The sequence below is a fragment of the Euprymna scolopes genome, chromosome 26, assembly GCF_053919585.1.
Source record: "Euprymna scolopes isolate OS-2025 chromosome 26, ASM5391958v1, whole genome shotgun sequence".
Lineage (NCBI taxonomy): Eukaryota > Metazoa > Mollusca > Cephalopoda > Sepiida > Sepiolidae > Euprymna > Euprymna scolopes.
In genome coordinates this window covers 39,284,243-39,306,742 of record NC_136507.1, presented here as the reverse complement: position 1 = coordinate 39,306,742, position 22,500 = coordinate 39,284,243, and the positions used below count along the sequence as shown (strand labels likewise).

General features: G+C 32.6%; 1 protein-coding gene across 1 annotated transcript in view; it reads right to left on the bottom strand.

The window, feature by feature from the left end:
* Positions 1 to 22,500, bottom strand: part of LOC145247809 (uncharacterized) — a 1,402,654-nt gene that overhangs the window by 584,782 nt on the left and 795,372 nt on the right. The gene's annotated exons all lie outside the window — the stretch shown is intronic.

Below are 22,500 nucleotides of genomic sequence, written 5' to 3'. Positions count from 1 at the left end.
ACTTAAATAAATCATATGATTGTAAACATTTTGAAATTTGGAATATAGACTTCGGTCAATTATTTTTAGACGCGTTCTAGTTTTTTTAATATTTTTACACAGGAATAACCACTTATCAAGATCCGGAAGCCACTAATCAAGGCTCGAAGATAAGGGTTAATGGTATACATTAGTCAATGGGATTACAGCGTAGAAAACATGAGTAGTGGGAGTTTGTAAATCGGATTACTTTGAGGACGGTTAATCAAGAATTTGTTTACGTTGGACTTGAAGACAATCAGATTTTAGTCAGCTGGACAGCAGCCAATCGGAAGAGAATTCCACAGGCGTGCGGTTCTAAGACAGAAGCTTTGTTCGTGGAATCTATATTAAGGTTTAGCCACAGATAAAGAGTGTGGGAAATTATTGATAATGGTTTGGGCTAGACGAGTGTTTTTTGTGAAACTTTGGCGAAGGAGGACCATAGATTAAAGCTCATCTGTGCACTTGCTATGGGAATTACGATAACGCAGCGACATGCTCACCACGTCTCTCCTGTGAAAAAGAGGTTGCAGGGAAAAGAAAAGGGCATTCCCCACTAAGCTACGAAGTTTATTTTGAGCTTTGTTAGGACAGGATGAGCTGTGGCAACAGTACGCCATCGTTGGCCGTATCGAGTTTCATACATTAAAGTGTAATTGGTAAAATATAATTGCATAAAAAAATTTCCCGTAAAGTTATGTACATAAATTGTATAAAACTAATCATAATATATTAATTAACGAAATACATAACTAATATTTTAATGTATAAAATGTAAATTAAAGTATATATAAAATAATATGTATATATAGAGAGATTAATATATAAATATACATATTGTTAGCTTTTATATATTTTTAATAAGTAAGTAAAAATGTAATACATAAGTATATGTAAATATGAAAAAAAAACACTGGTACTATGAGAGGGTGGTAATTAAAAAAAATATACATCCATTTTGAATTTGAAGACAAGGTAAGAAATACATTTTAAATAGCATAGACAAGTAAGCCAAATTAATCCGGCGCAGGAAACTATATCCAATGTTTGGGACAAGATTGTTTTGTTTCTGTGATTGAGGGAGGTGGTGTTCGATCAACACTGATGGGGAGCCATTATTTAATATACTGTTTTGTTTTTAAATCCTCGAAACAGTGTTTCCTGTAAACAAATGATGATCCCTGAAATAACATTAAAACTAGTGTGAATTCGAGCAAGTAGTGATTCTAGCTGATTAAAAAATTTATCGACTAAATATTTTTAACGAAATGATTATATAATCATTAAATATTTTTATATAGTTCTAAAGGTCCAACTTCCAGGTATATATATATATATATATATATATATATATATATATATATATATATATATATATATGTGTGTATATATATGCATATATATACATATATATATATATATAAATATATATATATATATATATATATATATATATATATATACAGAGGCGGTAATAGAGAAAGTCCACACGTAATTGTTTGAAAGCCTGCAAATATACGCTAAATTTTATGTTATTGTTTAAACAAATCATACCTAATTTGATTGGCCTGAAATATATAATAATAATTTAGCCTGTTCATATTTTATTTTTACTAGAAATATTATAGTATTCACGTAAATTTAAAATATAACTTCAAATTGAGGAGGCAAACAGAAAGTCCACACAATGGAAAATTGTTATTTAAATGTAACTTTAGGACATATTTACAACAGGAATACAATGGACTAGTAAATATTTAGTAGCATAGCACTTCGACAATTTGTCAGCCTGCCATCTGTTGGGAATTCCTTGAATTAGACTGTTGCAATACTCCGGGAAAAAGGCATCCCAGTTGTATTTAATTGTTATCCAACGTTCTTCCAGATTTGAAATTTTATCATCGCGTAGCTGTTGATTGATGTAATGCCATACGTTTTAGATAGGATTGAGGTCTGGAGATTGTGCAGGCAAATCCAAACACGGAATATCATGGTCTTACAGAAAATTCCTGACATAGCCAGCTGTGTGAATGGGAGCATAATCCTGCATGAAGATTGGATTATCATCCAAATTCCGACCAAACTAGGGTAGAAAATGCTAAGCCAACATATTAATATACTTTGTCGAATTAATTCGACCTTGCAAGCGAACTATAGGCCCTGGACTATTGGTACTAATAATGCCCCACACCAAAACTGGACCCCCACCACTTTGCAGCGTTGAAACTAAGCACCTATGATTAAATTCTTCGTCTTTTATCCTACCATACCTGCCTAGCCTATGGAACTTGCTTTCGTCGATAAAAAACACTTTTGACCAATATGAAGAGTCATGATCTTGATTGCATCTGACAAGGTCCAGACGGCGCTTTCTGTTTTTTATAGAAATCATTGGCTTGCGTCTTGCAATATATTCTCGAAAATTAAATCCCTTTAATTTGTTCTTGACAGCAGCAAGGGAGCACTTTTTAACAAGATTGCACAGTTGTTGGATTTGGGGAGCCATTTCAAATATGTTTCTTAGGCTGCGGATCTTGAGATCATTGTGCCCTCTGTTAAAAGTAACTCCAGGACGACCAGATTTAGAGGTATCACGAATACTGCGGGTGTTTTTGTGCTTCTACACAATCTTTCGTACCGTTTTCTCATCACATTTCAATCATACCAGATAGATGGAGATTAATGAGTACCTGAGGGTCACTAAGAAAAATGTGTGGCATATGGACTAAATGTTACGTTATATAACCTGGAACAACAACAAGTATAATTAGAAATGCTTAGTTGCGTATTCGTAGATATTTTAAACTGATTTAGGCGCGATAATTTAAGCTGGCTTTAAGCGAATTTGTTGCTGAGTGCTTTCATTTTGCCTCCTTAATTTGAAGTTCTTTTTTCAATTGACGTGAACACTAGAATATTTCAATTAAAATTCAAATGTGAACGGGTAAAATTATAGAGGAATAAAAGGCGAATAAAATGAGGTAAAGGTTATTTAAAGAGTTACATTAAATTTAGTTAAATTTGCATTTTATGAAAATATTATAAGTGCGGACTTTCGTTTTGCCGGCACTATATATATATATATATATATATATATATATATATATATATATATATATATATATATATATAGAGAGAGAGAGAGAGAGAGAGAGAGAAAGAGAGATCACATTGTTTTTACCGAAAAATTGTGTAAAAACATTAATTTCTTCACTCTCGATTGGCCACTTTTCTATAGGGAGGAGTCACTTTTTTCGCCAATATTTTCGAAAATTTTAGTTACAAATATATAAACCTATGTATATGTTTGCATTTCTACCTAAAACGTTCGATACAGGCGACAGATTTTCACAAGATCAGTATCGGTTGGAAGTTCGGCTCTTCAGACGACAAATACCGCAAAACTGGCTAAAAATATTAATTTCTTAACCTACAACTGGGCAATTTACTAGAGGATGGGTCGCGTTTTTCGCCGATATTGTCGAAAGTCATCCGCTCTTTTCGATTTTCGAGCCTTAATTTAAACGTACGTCACTTCCGGTTTGACGGTGGTCATAACAGCAAAGACGTCTCGTTTTTCCCAGTTCTTTACCTCCTTTATTGTACGGGGTCGAGCCTGCCTTCCTACTACCACTTTTTGTTGCTCAACATACACCTCCACACACCCGGTGCAACGCCAGGTTAAAATGCTAGTATATATATATATATATATATATATATATATATATATATATATATATAACCTTCTTAGTGACACACAATATGGTTTCCTCTCTGCAAGATCTACCGCAGATGTGCTGACGGTTATATCCCACAGGATTAGTGAATCTCTTGACAAAGGCTTCCTTTCCAGGGCAATTGCTCTTGACATATCAAAGGCCTTCGACAAGGTATGGCATAAGGGCCTACTTCACAAGATTTCCAGCTACGGTATAACTGGAAATGTTTTCTCAATCATTAAATCATTTCTCTCCGATAGGCTCATAAGAGTAGTGGTAGATGGACAAAAATCGGAGGCCTGCAATATAAATGCTGGAGTCCCTCAGGGGCCAGTCCTGGGCCCAACACTCTTCCTGATCTACATTATGACCTCCCTAAACACATACTTAAATCATTCGTTGACACCTATGCTGATGACACGACCATATACGGCAACACATCAAAGGCTATAAATGACAACGTTCTCTCTGATTCTCTCTCCTCTGATCTCGAGCGCGTGGTTCATTGGGGGAAGATGTGGCTGGTTTCCTTTAATGCATCCAAAACTAAACTCCTATCCTTGCATCATCAACGCTCTGATCCCCAGCTGGCATCAATTGTGATGGTGGCTCTCGTCTGGGTGAGGCTCAGTGTTTTGACAAGTTTCTGGGTTTGACCTTTACTCCTGATCTGAAATGGAACACGTACATTAAGTCTGTTGCCAAGGTCGCTGGAAAGATGGTGGGATCCTTCTACCGCTCCAGAAGATATCTCACTACTGATGCAATTCTCTATCTATATAAAAGCCAAGTACGTCCAAGGATGGAATACTGTTGCCATATCTGGGCAGGAGCTGCTAAAAACAGCCTATCCTGCCTTGACAGAGTACAAAATAGACTTCGTGGTTTAGTGGGGGATGCCCTGTTCTCTACCCTGCAACCTCTTTCCCACAGAAGAGACGTTGCGAGCCTGTCCTTGTTTTATCGTTATTTCCATGGCAGATGCTCGTATGAACTCCAATCTCTGGTCCCCCCTCGCCAATCTTTCACGAAAAACACCCGTCTAGCAGAATCCACTGTGAAAAATTTCCCCCACTCTATATCTGTGCCTAAATCAAAACGCGGATTCCATGAACAAAGCTTGTTTCTTAGAAATGCACGCCTGTGGAACTCTGTTGCGTCTGCCTGCTTCCCTCCTGACTACAACTTGGATGTCTTCAAGTCCAATGTTAACAAATTCCTAATGAACCGCCCCCTTAAGTAAACACTTCAGCAAATCTCCACACTAACGTAATGTACTTGCAATAACCCTTATCCCTGAGTGGCTCCGAGCCTTGATAAGTGGTGATTACTGTATATAAAAAAAAAGGTTCCTTGGGCATGGATCTAACTTAATAACTTTATTTGAGCACAAAACAATAAAGATTAAGGGGTCATAATTGGAGTAAAAGATAAAAAAAATTGATCTCTGCAATCTCTACCAAATTACTATGTATATTAGGTTAAGATTGAAAACTGAAAAGAATGACTTCACGATAAATTTCAAACCATGTGACGGAAATAACTGTACAAATTCACATTGATAGTTCATACAAAATATTAAGCTATTGTATGTTTTAACTTCAAATGTTAAATTGTCAGAAATCCACATATTGTTTAGTAGTAAGTAAATTATAATATTATTAAAAACTTATAATATACAATAAAGTACAATGGTTTACAAAGTGTTTTTTCATATTTTAAATATATATAGGATTCTACATTGAAGAGTTGAACGCATACCTACATACACAAAGATTCATTGTCATATAATAAGTATATATACGAATCTCTCTCTCTCTCTCTCTCTCTATATATATATATATATATATATATACATATATATATATATATATAGTTGTGTCTATATATATATATATATATATATATATATATATATATACACACACACACAAAAATGGGTGGAATTTGTCATCATCATTATTATCTTTTTTGTTTGAGTATTATAAACATACTTTTTATTTACAAAAAAATCGTCCACGCGTCTTTAAGTTTGGACAGTTGGATTTTTTTTTCGTCTGATTCCTACGTCAATTTATTTCTAAAATAATGTGTTAAATTTGTCATCATCGTCATTATCTACAACAGAAGTGTGAGTCTTATAAACAAACTTTTTCATCAAAAAAGAAAAGTCTAGGCGTCTTTAAGACTGATCAGTTGGATATTTGTTTTCGCCTGATTCCATTTATTTTTGAAATAATGTGTGAAATTTGTCATCATCTCCATTATCTACAAGACAAGTTTGAGTTTATAAACAAACTTTTTATTAAAAAAACAATAAAAAGTCCGAGCGTTTTTAATACTGATCCGTTGGAGTTTTGTTTCCTTCTGATTCCTACGTCCATTTATTTGTAAATTGCACAAACCCTTCAACAAGTGACTGTCTCTTCTACAAATTGTTTGTATTGAATTGTTTTTCTTTTTTCATGTCAAACTCATTTAATCGTACCCATCACCATCATTTTCATCCTGATCAGTGAGGAATTATTAGTTTTGGATCGCTACTTCATGTGTATTTTACATGCATAAGTGTGTACGTGTTTGCATGCATATGTATGTACATGCGTATATGTGTGCCTCTATGTGTATATGTTTGCATATGTATGTTTGCGTACATCTGTATGTATGCATATATGTGTGTATGCATGTGTTTATTTCCATGTGTATGTGGTATTGAGAAGCAATTCCTCTAGGAGAAGCAAATCTCTGATTTTAAAAACCATAAAGCGGGAGACCAATACTCGCATTAAGTTGGTCTGCAGTTTGACTTGTTGCTGGTTGTCGTGTTCTTGCTTGTTGATGGATGTCAACATTTTAAACCGAGGGAGAGTTTTAGCTGTCGTACACAGCTAAAACTCTGTAACATAATCTTTGTATAGATACTCCCTCAGACATTTGTCTATAAACAATAGTCTTGTGGTGATGGAAAAGTTATGACGCGTGTAGGCCTTGAATGATGAAAGCATGTAATAATTGATATGTCATCATTATATATATCAATGTATGTATGTATATGTGTATGTATGTGTTTTTATATATACATATATATGCATGCATATCTATGTGTATATGTATATATGTATGTGCATATTTATATCTATGTGTATGTGTGTGCATATATGTGTGTTTATATGTGTTTATGCGTGTTTGTATATATATGTATATAATTTTATTTATACAAACATTAATGGCTACATATGTGCATACATGTTTCTGTAATCACCCACGTTGGGGGATTACGTCTTCAGGCCAAGAATTACCGTCGAAAGTCTTGGCCTGAAGACGTAATGTTTGTATAAATAAAATTAATATACCTGCTCTGTTCACTCATTGAGCACTATTTTGGTAGACACATGTTGTTTCATTGGATGTACTTCTAGGAAACTAAAATCTACTGGCTATATATATATGTATATATGTTTGTGCGTGTATATGTACATGTATATGTATGTGTATATATGCATATATATGACTGTGTATGAATGCATACATATGTGTATGTATATGTAGCTAAATGTATGTGCATGTATATATATGAGCATATATGTGTTTGTATTTGTATGTGTATATGTATATATATGTGAGTGTTTTTATTTGTATATGTGTATATGTGTATATATATGTATGTGTATGTACGTACGTATGTGTGTAGGTATATATATATATGTATGTATGTGTGTAGGTATACAGATTTGTATGTATATATGTGTGTATGTGTATGTATGTGCATATATATGTATGCGTGTAACTATCTATATGTATATATATATATATATATATATATATATATATATATATATATATATGTACATTAATGACCGTGTTCAGTATCATATTTGTTTGAGCGTGTGTATTCGCCAGCATGACTAAAAAATAACAGTTTTGCGCTCATGGGCTTTCAATGTCTGAGGGAATTGCACTCCTCTGGCAAGACGATGCAATAATATATATATATATATATATATATATATATATATATATGTGTGTGTGTGTGTGTGTGTGTGTGTGTGCATATATATATATATATATATATATGCATATATATATATTCTATATTCAAAATTACATTAGATTGGTAAGACATCGAAAATGAATCAATAATATTTTTAATCAAATAAACATTTTTCAAACGAATTATTAATTTCTACGACAAATTTCTCGTCGATTAAATAAATGTTAAGAATCTTAAAATAGGATTCACTATAATTATCTGATTTAGTATGTATTTTCGCGATTGAAAAAAAAAATAATTTGCCCAGCGGAAATCATTTGCTGGTTAAAAGTATTGATTTGTACGCGTGAGTATTTTGCTAAAGGAAATTGACATCGAATTGGGATAGCAATTAATTTTACCCAATGTGTACGCAGTTATTTCTGTGAAACTTCTTGGACTAAAATAAAGAAAATCAATTTTAATTGGACATTTTCATGTGTAGGCTATTAATGCAGTTGTATAAGAGTCTCTCGATATAACTCGTTGGTCTCAGCTCACAAATTAATAATAAACAAAAAAATTACGTTGAATTCTTCAGTGAACGCAGAACAAACATATCTAAATAGAAAGAAATAATAAAATAATGTTTCATTATGTAACCAAGAAAAGAACTCTTAGCTTTGAAGGCACAAATTCAAGAATACCACTAAACAAACAGAACACGGACCGAATTTACGTCCATCACCGAAATATACCATAACAATGTTTTATCACACACGAATTTCGGTAAAATAAAATAATAATTTCAAAATGATTCGTTAGACATTGTTATATAAGTTAAACAGTAAACGCCTCCACATTTACTCTATCTCTCTATCTCTTTATCTGGAAAAAATGAGGATATCCAAGTTCACTCAATTCTGCACATCCAGTGACACTTAGTCTGGACCACCCAGGATCACTCAGTCTCGGGCTTCTCTATAATGGCAAGTTAAAATTATAGATTTAGCATATTAGTACGTGGGCCCTTATTATCAAGTGTTTTTAATGGCGGATGCTATATGAAAAGTTGTGTCTATTTTCTCCCTAAGAATCTCTGCTATAAGGAGGTGTCGACGTTGACACTTCTTGTGACCTCTTTTTCATGAAACTTCATATGGACTCACTATAATTAACTAAACGTGTTAAATGCTAATAAACTTAATACTAGATAGTAGTTCGAATAATTTTTGATTACATTTTGTGTTTTGCCAGACAATTTACAGACTAATCTGCAAATTATATTTAGTAAAATACCATACACGTGATTGACGCTTATATATATATATATATATATGCATATATATATATGCATAGATATATAGATATATATATATACAAACACACACGCATATATATATATATATATATATATGTGTACTTATTATATTTTCTTTTTTAAATTTGATTAAAAAATTCTATTCTCAGAGTAGAAATTTATTGTTTGATAAAGAATACATTAAAAAATGTTTTCTTAACCTATGGATTTTCGATATAGGCTCATCTGCTTCAGAGGAAAGTCATTAGAGAATATTAGATATAATTCGAAATAATATTGTTATTTAGCACATACAATATATATGTATATGTATATATATATGCATATATGTTTGTATATATATATATATTTAACACAAGAAAACATAAGGTCAGTACATAAATGATGTGTCCATTAAGATGCTTATATACATATATGTATATATGTATGTATGTATGTATGCATATATATATATGCATTCCTTCGCTATATATGTAGCAACATTGCGTATAAAAAGAATACATTCATATATGCTCCGAGAACAAATGTACCAGTAGCTGCAGTACCGCTGGTGGTATCTTACTATGCCATTAAATAACAGCAATGCGTTTTACCGGGGACCAGTGTTAATGAAATTACTATTTAGAAATCAATGAAGACTATTCGTATCAGAAGCTATTGTAAACTTAAACTGTGATTATATATTGTTTTACTAGAATGATTTGAGATGAGTAATATGTGTAATTATTTATTTATCTGTGGACTGTTAACCCTATCTTCAGTTTTTTTTTGTTTCATCACGTTTCAGCCAACTCATCCTCTTGCCTTTTTCATATGGGCAACTGCAACAGTATAGGGATGTTGAGTCTCTTAACTATCATTAGTCATTACTGCCTTCCATGGTTGTCGCTATCTTCACCACGTTTTGGCCAACTAAATTTTTGGCTTGTATTGAGTAAGATTGAAACAGCTATCTTCAGACAATTTTCATCTGGAACCAGAGAAATGAAATGCCTCTATTAATTGCAACACGTGGGAGGCGGTAATTACTGGGAATATACTAAAAATTCCTACCTTGTCACGCTTAATAACCTGAAGATGGTCATGTATGTTAAATCCTGAGAAAACACAAAAAAAATATAAGTCCTCGACGTATGAAATAAATTGTTTAAGAAAGCGACTACACATTTTACGAAAAAGAGACAAGTTCCTTTATCTTAATGCCATTTTCTATCTTCCTATTGAAGCATGTATTTGTTTTTTGTTTTTTTTTTATATTTTTAAAATTTTTCAGTTTAAGACTCTTTCTTGTGTTATACTTTCTTTGCATGAGGATTTACGGTATTTTATGAAATTAATAGTGTAAAATCTATGAAAGTATATGTTTCTGCAAGTGTGAAAGAATAGTTTACAATTGTGAATACCTAAAACAACTCTTATATTGCAAGAATTTAATCAAGACGGAGGTATTTTTCTGTACCATTAATACGATTATTAAATATATATATATATATATATATTTATATATATATATATATATATCAACTATGCAATAGATAAGAAAAATATACTACACAAAAGCAAATTTAAACCTCAATCTAATGTTTATATTAATATTTATATATACACCCACAGCAAATAAAAATTCTCAATACGACGATTATAGAAGTTATATATTTTAACGATAATCTTGCTTATATATATATATATATGTATATATATGTATGTGTATATATATGCATATATATATGTATGTATATATATGTGTGTATATATATATATATGTATGCATATATATGTATGTATATATATATGTATATATGCATATGTATGTATATATATGGATGTTTGTATATATATATATGTATGTATGTATATATGTATGTATATGTATGTATATATATATGTATATATATGTATGTATATACATGTATATATATGTATGTATATATATATGTATATATATGTGCATATATGTAAGTATATATGTATATATGTATATATATATGTATATATGTATGTATACATATGTATATATATATGTATGTATGCATATATTTATGTATGTATATATATGTATATATATATATATTAATATATATGTATATATATGTATATATATATATATATATATATATATAAGGTGTTCGGAAATTCCCACAAATAGTTTGTCGATAGTGATGAAGCTATTGTGCAGAACGTATCACCCTTTTTGATACAACTCGTAATCTCAGTTTTGCTCCCACAATGGCTCCCATAAGACATCTCAAACACTCGACCTCAGATTTTTACATCAAATTTGGTTTTCCAAGTCGTATCGACGAATGTTTTCTAGATCGTGTCGGTTCGTATAGAGGGAGTTGTTCGAGATCATATCGTGGCGACAGTGTTGTGCGGGAATGTGTCGGGTCGGGTCGGGTCATGTCGACGAAACTTTTAGTACCGTGTCGGATCGCATCACCGGCATTTCTCGTTTTGAGTAATGTAGATGAAAGCATTCTACTTATGTTTTTTTTTTGTGTTTGTTGTTGAGTTGACTTGAGTGTTTTCGTAGTCGTAGTCCTGCGTGTGATAGCAATATATATATATATATATATATATATATATATATATATATATATATATATAGAGAGAGAGAGAGAGAGAGAGATGTATATATATACATATATATATATATATTGTTATTGTTATAACAATATATGTATGAATATATATATATATATATATATATATATATATATATATATATATATATATATATATGTTGTCATCACACGCAGTAGTACGACTACGAAAACACTCAAGTCAACTCAACAACAAAACCATAAGTAGAATGCTTGCATCTACACGACACAAAACGAGAAATGCCGGTGATGCGATACGACATATATATATATATATATATATATATATATATATATATATACTCGGGTTTTTTATTATTCATTGAACTTTTGAATAGTCAAGTCGCTGCCTGATGATATCTGTTGTTTGATTGAAACAAGTGGCTATTTGTAGCAGCGGGATGTGAGCATGTTTATATAACAATAAACAAGTATTATATATATATATATATATATATATATATTTATATATATATATATATATATATATATATATATATATATATATGTATATATATATATATGCCTTTGTGTGTGCGTTTGGATTCCTTATCCGGCAGGGGGATGTCATTCGTCTAGTATGTTAAATATTAATTAGTGTAAAGTTTATGCTTGCATGCATTCTAGCTTTCAGCTAACGTCCCTGGCTAACCTCGTGGGGGAAAAGGAGCAGCTATGCATAAGTCTTTCCTGACAGTACATATCCTCTCCATCATCATGACTCCAACAGTGTCTCCACGTGGGCCACACACGATAACCAGGTGCCTTGGAAAATCCTGTGGTGATGGAGTGAGACTACGCCAACACCAAGGGATATAGCACTTAGGCTCCGACTAGTTATCGTCAAGATTGACGGACTGCAGTATGATGATGATGATGATGATGATGATGATATGTATATATATATGTGTGTGTGTGAGTGTGTGTGTGTGTGTGTGTGTGTGTGTGTGTGCGTACGTGTGTGTATGTGTGTTACCGGGGTCCCTCTCTCTCCTCCCATGAAGTTACATTATTTTCGTTTAGATTGACTTTCGAATCTTAAAATAAAACTAGATATTAGCATGCTTCATGCGATTCGTGTTTCGACATGAAATAATCAAACAAAACGATGCTAACAAAATATAATTAACTAGTAAGATATCATTACTGGTGGATTGATTCAACATGTATTTACGAGATTCGAGGAATTGCATTTATAATCAGGACAACATTTTGAAGAATAATAGAAACTTGGACGATGCCACTTGAAAGGTTGATAGGATTATGTGACCTTAAGTATTAATCAATACCAAAAACTCCATTTACATTTATCGTCATTTCAAATAGTTATCTCCCCATTCGCCCAGTTTTCTGGCGATTTGCAAAGGTTTCATTGCTAAATGCGAATTCTTATCTATATCCGTTCACACTAGACATTCAGTTACCAACAGAACATCTTCCTATCGAAGTAAGTAATCACAGTAATACGGCTTCACTTCGTTTTTCTCATTTGTCACTGACTATGTTATCGAACTGCACATTCGCAACAAACAACATTATAAAACAGCAGATATTCTACGCTGGCGTTATTCTTATGAAAGTTGCATGACATGTACCAAAATCTAGTTTGGCCTTTTAACCCTTTTTGCAACAACGAATTAAATGAACAAAATTTTCCTACTGGAAATTTCCCTCTGCTGAGCACATTACCGCGGGTCAGCTTCAATGCAGAATATTTCATTCTTTACATCATATAATAATAAACTCATCAAGAACCGAAGGCGACTACCAGATAACCGTTAAATCCAATGATAACTAATATTTTTTTCTGAAACGTACTCATAAGTAATTAAATATTTGTCAAACTCCTGACAAGCAGCAAACTCCCACCTCTACACAGTAGAAATCCTCAGATGCCAGAAAGCATTCTACTCTAATAATTTCTTCCCTAGACCTGCTAGACTTTTAAATTCCCTTCTGTGTTCTTGATCCCCCAACTGTACTTTCATGCAAAAATTCAAGTGTAATGTAAACAACTATCTTGCTGCTAAACTCCCTACATGGTGTCCCTGCAATCATGTGCCTGATAGTAGTCCCTACATCAAAGTAGCATTGTGACTTCTTTGGGATAATAATACTATAAAAATATGTAGCATTGGGTTTGTTTGGACTACTGTTCCCATCTTAGTTATTATCTTTACAACATTTCACCCGATGTTACCCATGTCCGTCTTCGCGTGAGTCTTGAGAATGATTCCTATGGGTCTATGGTTGAAAAACTGATGTATTCTTTTTGCAAACAAGAAACAATAGTCATTAGAATTCAAAATGTATTATCTGTTCTGTAATGCAAAGAGTATCGCACATTTATTGATGTGCTAGGACATAAGTATAATACCCAAGACGAGAAAAAACCCTAACCCTAGCCCTAACCCAAAACGAGAACAATCCAAATAAAGCGCTTTATATATCATCATCAGGTACTCGAATACGAGTACAAATTTTGCTCATTAGGATTCTACCAGTCAGAGCTATGAAGTGTTTTAGGTGATCCACGAGGCGCAACTTCCTGTCGCACACACGTCAGATGTCACCATTTTTATTTTATTAATTCTTTTACTGAACACTTTGCTCTAAAAAGAGATATCTTATTGGTATGAGCATAACAACAGACTATATACGAGAATAACAACAAAATATATACAGAACTACTATATAAATACTATCTTAATAATAATATAATATATCGTCTCGACCTTAGCAACACTCAGGTACGAGTATACATTTTTCTTTTTTTTTCTTTTTTTTTCAAGGTGGTCACCACTTATCAATGCCCAGAAGCCACTCAAGGATAAGGGTTATTGTAAGTACAGTACGTTAGTTTTGATATTTTACAGTGTCTACTTAAGGGGGCGGTTCATCAGGAATTTGTTTACATTGGACTTGAAGACATCCAAGTTGTAGTCAGGAGGGACGCAGGCAGACGGAACAGAGCTCCACAGGCGTGCATTTCTAAGAAAGAAGCTTAATTCATGGAATCCACGTTTTGATTTAGTCATAGATAAAGAGTGGGGAAATTTTTCACAGTGGATTTAGCTAGACGGGTGTTTTTTGTAAAAGATTGGCGAGGGGGGACCAGAGATTGGAGTTGAGACGAGCACCTACCATGGAAATAACGATAAAACACAGATAGGCTTGCAAGGTCTCTTCTGTGGGATAGAGGTTGCAGGGTAGAGAAAAGGGCATCCCCCACTAAGCCATGACGTCTATTTTGTACTCTGTCAAGGCAGGATAAGTGTTTTTACCAGCTCCTGCCCAGATATGGCAGCAGTATTCCATCCTTGGACGTACTTGGCTTTTATATAGATAGAGAATTGCATCTTATTAGGATTGAGTCATACCTAGTTACGAAGTGTTTATTTTACTGATACACGAGGCGCCCTTTCGTGTTATGCACTAAAATTATCACCATTCGTAGCGGCAAACAGGCGATTGACATGGAGTTTCAGGAAGTGATCTTGCAGCAGGTTATGGTACATCATTACTTGGAGTACCACCTTGTCGCCGCCACAAGTTTATTCGGGAGTAGATCATCCCCAGTGAATTAAACGCGCCCCCAGATACCAACCTGAAAATTTTTACGATATAGCGTAATGCATACAGGGCTTGACCTTCCGAAATGGTTACCCATCTGGTAATGGCCAGAATCATCGTTGCCAACATGCTTTTGATGTATATCTAATAAATTCAGAAACATTTTTCGTTCATAGTTTTTTTCAATTCTCATATTTTTAATCATTCAACTCACAGAATTTCCAACTCGTAAGCTGTTATTCTCGATTAGAGGTATGGCTAGAAATATTCTTACCGATATATTAGCGAATCTAAAAACGTCGATTAATTGATTTATAAAAGAAATTATTACATTTTATATTTGCGCTCCGTAAAGTAAGATGACGTATCAGAAAGATTACGTAATATCCGGCAAAGAGTGAAATACAAAGAGCCAAATCATCCTTAGTGAGGAGTAACTGAGGTATTTTTTATCACAGGAATTACCACTAATCAAGGCTCGAAGAAAATGTTTACTGAGTATACATTTGTCAATATCATAATGGCGTATAAACATAAGTAATGGGATTTTTGTAAATTGGATTACTTAGGAGGACGGTTTGTAAGGCACTTGTTTACGTTGGACTTGAAGACAATCAGATTGTAGTCGGTTTTAAAGCAGGCAATCGGAACAGAGTTCCAAAGGCATGCAGTTCTAAGATAGAAGCTTTGTTCATGGAATCTGTATTTAGATTTAGGTACAGATAAAGAATGTGGGAAACTATTTATAGTGGTTTCGGCTAGACGAGTGTTTTTCGTGAAAGTTTGACTAGGGGACCATAGCTGAACATTTCCTATGAAAATAACGATAAAGCAGAGACAGGCTCGCAACTTCACTTTTGTGGGAAAGAGGTTGCGGGGAAGAGAAAAGGGCATCCCCGATTAAGCTATGAAGTCTATTTTGTCAAATTAAGATATGCTGTTTTTAGCAGCTCCTGCACAGATGTGGCAACAGTTCTCTAATCGTTGGCCGTACCTGGCTTTCATACGGGTAGAAAATCACACCAAGAGTGAGATATCTACAGGATGGATAGAAGGATCCCAACATATTTCCAGCGACCTTTACAATGGATTTGATATACGTGTTCCATTTCAGGTCAGGGATAAAGGTCAAGCCCAGAAGCTTGCAAAAACATGGAGTATCCCCAAGACAAGAGCCATTCATTTCAACCGATTTCAGATTGGCATCAGAGCGTAGATAGTGTAGAGATAGAAGCTTAGTTTTAGATACATGAAAAGTAACAAGCCACCCCTTTCCTCATTGTAAAAGATGTTTAAGATCAGAGGAGAGAAAATCAGAGAGAATTGGTCGTTTACGGTATTTGATGTGCTACCATAGATTGTAGTGTCGTCAGCATAAATGTCTACGAATGATATAAGGATGTAATTTGGAAGATAACTTATGTAGATCAGGAAGAGAGTTAGGCCCAGGATGGGCCCCTGAGGGACTCCAGCATTGATACTAAGAGCTTCTGATTTCTGTCCATTTCCGGCTATACCATAGCTGGAGATCTTGTCAAGTAATCCTTTATACCATACCTTATCAAAGGCCTTTAATATGTTGAGAGCGAGCGATTGCACTTGAGAGAAAGCCTGCGTCGAGAGATTCGCTAATCCTTTGGGATATAGCTGTAAGCACGTCAGCTGTTTTTAAAGAGCTTGGACATTTACCAGGCTACCTTTACATTATAGTATGTTACAGCGTAAATGTTTTATTGGTGAAAACACCCGGTTTAAAAATTAGGAATGAACAACAGGTGATCATCCCCAATAAAATTTCTCATAATTTTTTTTAATTAGCTTTGATTTGGCCGAAATGTTAAATTTTACTAGTTTATAACAACCGCATCAAGTCAGTGGACCTACATTAACATCCTTTGTTCGAAGGACAAAGTTGTACACCCGCAGGCAATCTCTTAAAATGGCGCAGGCTTCAACAAAACATAATTCGGTTAATGGCAATGAAAAAAAAACACTCTTGCTTAAAAACGTTTACATTAATTATATTTATGTGTGTGTGTGTTCATGGGAAAATAGTTGTTTAGTTGCATTCACACTTAATGCATACCGATACATATATTTCTGAAGATTATTGCATGTTGAATGTAATTACAGGTCATACACATATAGATAACAACACAGCTGTTATTCATCTTACCAGGACTGTATGTCACCATGTCAAAACGTCGATTATTGACAGTATCTGTTTCGTAGCGCAGAAATAATTATATAAATGTTATGTTTATGTTTAATATTTCCCAGACTGACTTTTCAGAAAAATAGGAATTTGTAAACTTTAAAAGGAAAGTAAAATTAAATTGGCACATAAATCAGATAAATATTTTCACTGTGTATGATATTAGTTCGATGTTTAATATATATATATATATATATGTATATATATATATATATATACATAGGTATATATATGTATATATAGGTATATATATATAAATATATACATGTATATATATATATATATATATATAGTTAGTTAGTTAGTAAGTTAGTTAGTTATCTCATAGATGTATACATACACACTACATTTTTAAGTTTACGACATTTTATAAATGGCCGTAGAGAAAGTCTGAAAACTTATTAAACGCACTAGGTGGCTATATATATATATATATATATATATATATATATATATATATATATATATATATATTAATTTTATTTATACAAACATTAATGGCTACATATGTGCATACATGTTTCTGTAATCACCCACGTTGGGGGATTACGTCTTCAGGCCAAGAACTACCTTCAAAAGTGACATTTCCACCAAATACATTTTTCTACTTCGTTTATCAAGTTAAAAATACAACCTGGGTGGGAGTCAAAAAAAACAAAAAACGGTAAAAGGATGAGTGAGGTCTTTGAAGATGATAAACATCTTTTTTTCTTTTCCCTAACCTAACTAAAGGCGCAGTTTTTCTTGTTGGCAATGTTAAGAAACCATTTTGTAAAACCAACAACAAGATTGATTAACCCAACGAGACCCGAAATTGGAAAGATTAGTAAAAGAATATTAGAGAAAATCAATCTAGAATTAAAACGGCAGTTCAACCTGAACCTATGGATGAATACGGCGGATCCGGTAAAATGGTTTCTTAACATTGCCAACAAGAAAAACTGCGCCTTTGTGCAATTTGACATTATGGATTACTACCCGTCAATCACAAAGGATCTCTTTGGAAAGGCAATTGAATTTGCCAAGACCTATACTAATGTCTCCGAGGGGGATTTGGATATTATTATGAAATGCCGCACAACTGTCCTTGTCTATAACGGGGAACAATGGGCAAAAAATGGGCAAAACAACTTTTTCGGGGTATCAATGGGATCGCTGGACTCTGCAGAGGCAACAGATCTCGTTGGACTTTATATCATTCATAATTTAACGAACGATAATATTATTGATAGAAGGGACATGGGCCTATATCGTGATGATGGGCTGATAATAGTGAAGAATGCTACAAGTGTTAAATGTGATCAGATTAGGAGAGCAATCCATAGGGACATGAAAAATTTTGGCCTAAAAGTAGAAGTTAATGCTAACTTAAAACAGGTTGATTTCCTTGACGTTACTTTAGATCTGGATTTAAATGCTTATAAACCATATATGAAGGATAACGCTAATCCTATTTATATACACCCGCAGTCTAACCATCCACCATCCATTATTAAACATATACCGTTATCTATTGAAAGTAGAATAAGTAACAATTCATCTAATGAAGTAACTTTCAATAATTGCAAAGCTATTTATAATACATCACTTAAAAATAGTGGATATAAGGACATAGAGATAAAATATAAAGTAAACACTAGCACAAATGGATCTAGAAATCGTGGTAGGAAAATTATTTGGTTCACACCCCCCTTTTACATCATGTTGAAAACAAAACTTGGTGCAAAATTTTTACAACTTATTAATAAGCATTTCCCACCAAATAATATATTACATAAGATATTTAATAAAAATACATTAAAATTAAGTTACAGCTGTAGTGATAATTTGGAAAGGATTATAAAAAAGCATAATGGAAGAATTTTAAAGACGACTAATAGAGAAGGGGAGAATACTAGTGCAAACACTGCGGTGAATAAATGTAACTGTAAAAAACCTGAGGAATGCCCAATAAAAAATGAATGTATAACCTCATCGGTGGTATACCAAGCAAGGATAATCCCGATGGAGAACTCAAGGGACGAAAGATTCTACATAGGGAGTACCCAAATGACTTTCAAAAATAGATTCTATGGACATACACGCTCGATGAATAATCAAACATATGAAAAGGACACTTCCTTATCGTTATATTACTGGAAATTAGTTAGAGAAAATAAAACACCTAGTATAGAATGGAATATTATTAGAAGGGCCAATACTTGCCAATCATTTAACTCACCATGTCTATTATGCTTATCAGAAAAACTTGAGATAACTAGGTTTAAAGACCGAGAAAAATTATTGAATATTAAACAAGAAACTGCTATATCCTGCAAACATTTCAGAATACATGCACTTAAGGAACTCTAAATTAGGATAATGGAACTGCTATAAGTACAACTAACCCCCATCAAATACCCCCCACAAAGAGGATAAGTGAGGTCGCAACTATAATCATACCCATATGGGTTACGTAAGTCACTTAATGTTCTACTTCATCGAGCAGTTATGTTATTACTAGCCGAAATAAGTACCTGTATGAAGGTATATTTGAACTAAATGAGTAATATATCGTTTTGAGTGAAGCCCGTAATAATGTATGCATATGGATATTTTTGGGTGTGTGCATGTATGGATATACGATCTTTATAGACCCGGGTAGGAAAAATAATTTATTAATATAAAAAAAAAAAAAATAGAAGAAATAAATAGATGAAAGAAAGTAAGGAATGAAGGGTGAATGGAAGAGAAAGGAATAAGGGTATTAGAGTGAATAAGCAAAGACGAAGGTAAGTACTACAATATATAAGCTTATATACTAGGTTTATATAACCTAAATACTCTGATTTCTGTCATATGTTATTATATATTATTATTGTGTCGTGATACATCTTATGTATATCTGCCTTACCATCGAAAGAATCTTTGTTAAATATGAGGATAACCCTATGAACTTCATGCTGAATTCAATATAAATTTTTACGTAGTGTCAATTTTTACGGTAAAAACCTACAACTTAAGGAAGTGTAACAAGCAGAAGGGGCCATGAAACATAACTAGAGATGTGGAATTTGATAGAAAAAGTGAATTTATATTAGTAGGTGTATTCATGTCTGTTTCTACTTTAGATGTATCATTTGGTGGCACGGTACATGTATGCATGTATATATATATATATATATATATATATATATATATATATATATATATATATATGTCTATATTTGTGTGACTTTGGATATATAGGTGTATTTTACGTATGCATGTATGTTTGTATGTTTATATATATATATATATATATGTATATCTGTATCTATGTATCGGTGTGTATGTTTGTATGTGGATGTGTCTCTGTGTCTATTGTATGTAGATGTATGTATACACACGTATATTTCTGAACTATTAGAATAGGCTGCCTCGTATAGAATTGTTGTAACAATATAGATTACAAAACTGTATGGATGTCCGAATGTTGTTTATATATATGTTATATATGTATGTATGTGTTGATATGTATATGTATGTATGTTGTGTGTGTGTTTATATGTATGTATGTGTATATATATATATGTATGTATTTATGTATGTATGTATGTGTGTGTTTGTGTATATATGTGTATATGTATATATATATATATATGTATATATATGTATATATGTATATATATATATGTATATATATGTACACCCGTCTGTAGTCGGGTAGCATAATATTGCATATACGAAGATGTTATCACGCTGCATAAGTAAAGAAAAATACTATTCTTTTGTCTCTGTATGTCTGTAATGTGTGTGTGTATATATGCGCGGGTGTAGATAAATGTTAGACATTTATAAGTGTATTGATACACGCATATAGGTACATGTGGGGTTTAGAAAACTTTCGGGTTTATATTTATTCACATTTTGTTGGTTTATTTGTTTTAATTTAATTTTATTTTATTCTTATTTATTTATTTTTTTATTTTTTATTTTTTTTATTTTTTATTTTTTTATTTATTTATTTTTTATTTTATTTATTTTTTTATTTTTTATTTTTTATTATATTTTTTATTTATTTTTATTTATTTATTTATTTATTTATGTATTTTATTTTTATTTATTTATATTTTTTTATTTACCTTAATGTAACTTTTACTTTATCCTCTATGTAGTTTCAGAATCATTGTCTAGTTTCAGTAAATAAACCAAAGAGTGTTCAGCATGGATTCGCTTTTGAATATATGGATTAATGTGTGTATGTGTGTGTTGGCAGTGTCTGTGTATGGATGTGTTATGTGTGTGTTGCGTGTATGTGTGGGTGGAGGTAGATTAAAAAGGCACCGGTCAGTACTTGGTTGACCATAGCTAAGGTTATTAACTTACAGACTCTAAGACAAGAAAACTAAACTCTCAAGTACCCTATGCCATAAAAAAGCCAAAAGTTAGGTTAGATGGGGGAAGGGGAAAAGAAAAAAGATGTTTATCATCTTCAAAGACCTCACTCATCCTTTTACCGTTTTTTGTTTTTTTGACTCCCACCCAGGTTGTATTTTTAACTTGATAAACGAAGTAGAAAAATGTATTTGGTGGAAATGTCACTTTTGAAGGTAGTTCTTGGCCTGAAGACGTAATCCCCCAACGTGGGTGATTATAGAAACATGTATGCACATATGTAGTCATTAATGTTTGTATAAATAAAATTAATATACATGCTCTGTTCACTCATTGAGCACTATTTTGGTAGACACGTGTTGTTTCATTGGATGTACTTCTAGGAAACTAAACTCTACTAGCTATATATATATATATATATATGTATATATATATATATATATATATATATATATCGAGTGTAGTCATTTAATGCAATGGTGAAGAGGCCTAGACTGTAATTTTGACGATGGGTTTCGATCCTGGCTTGCGACAGTTGCCTGTCTAGCCGTACTGATGAGCTTTGATACAGAGAAGCAGTACTGTATTTGGATGACTATATATGTATAAAACACGTTCAATAAATTTGCGTACTTTTTGTACGGGCATTTCAAAATATCATAGACTCTTGAAAACTTAGTATTTTTTTTTGCTATACATTTTATGATATAACTCACCAATTT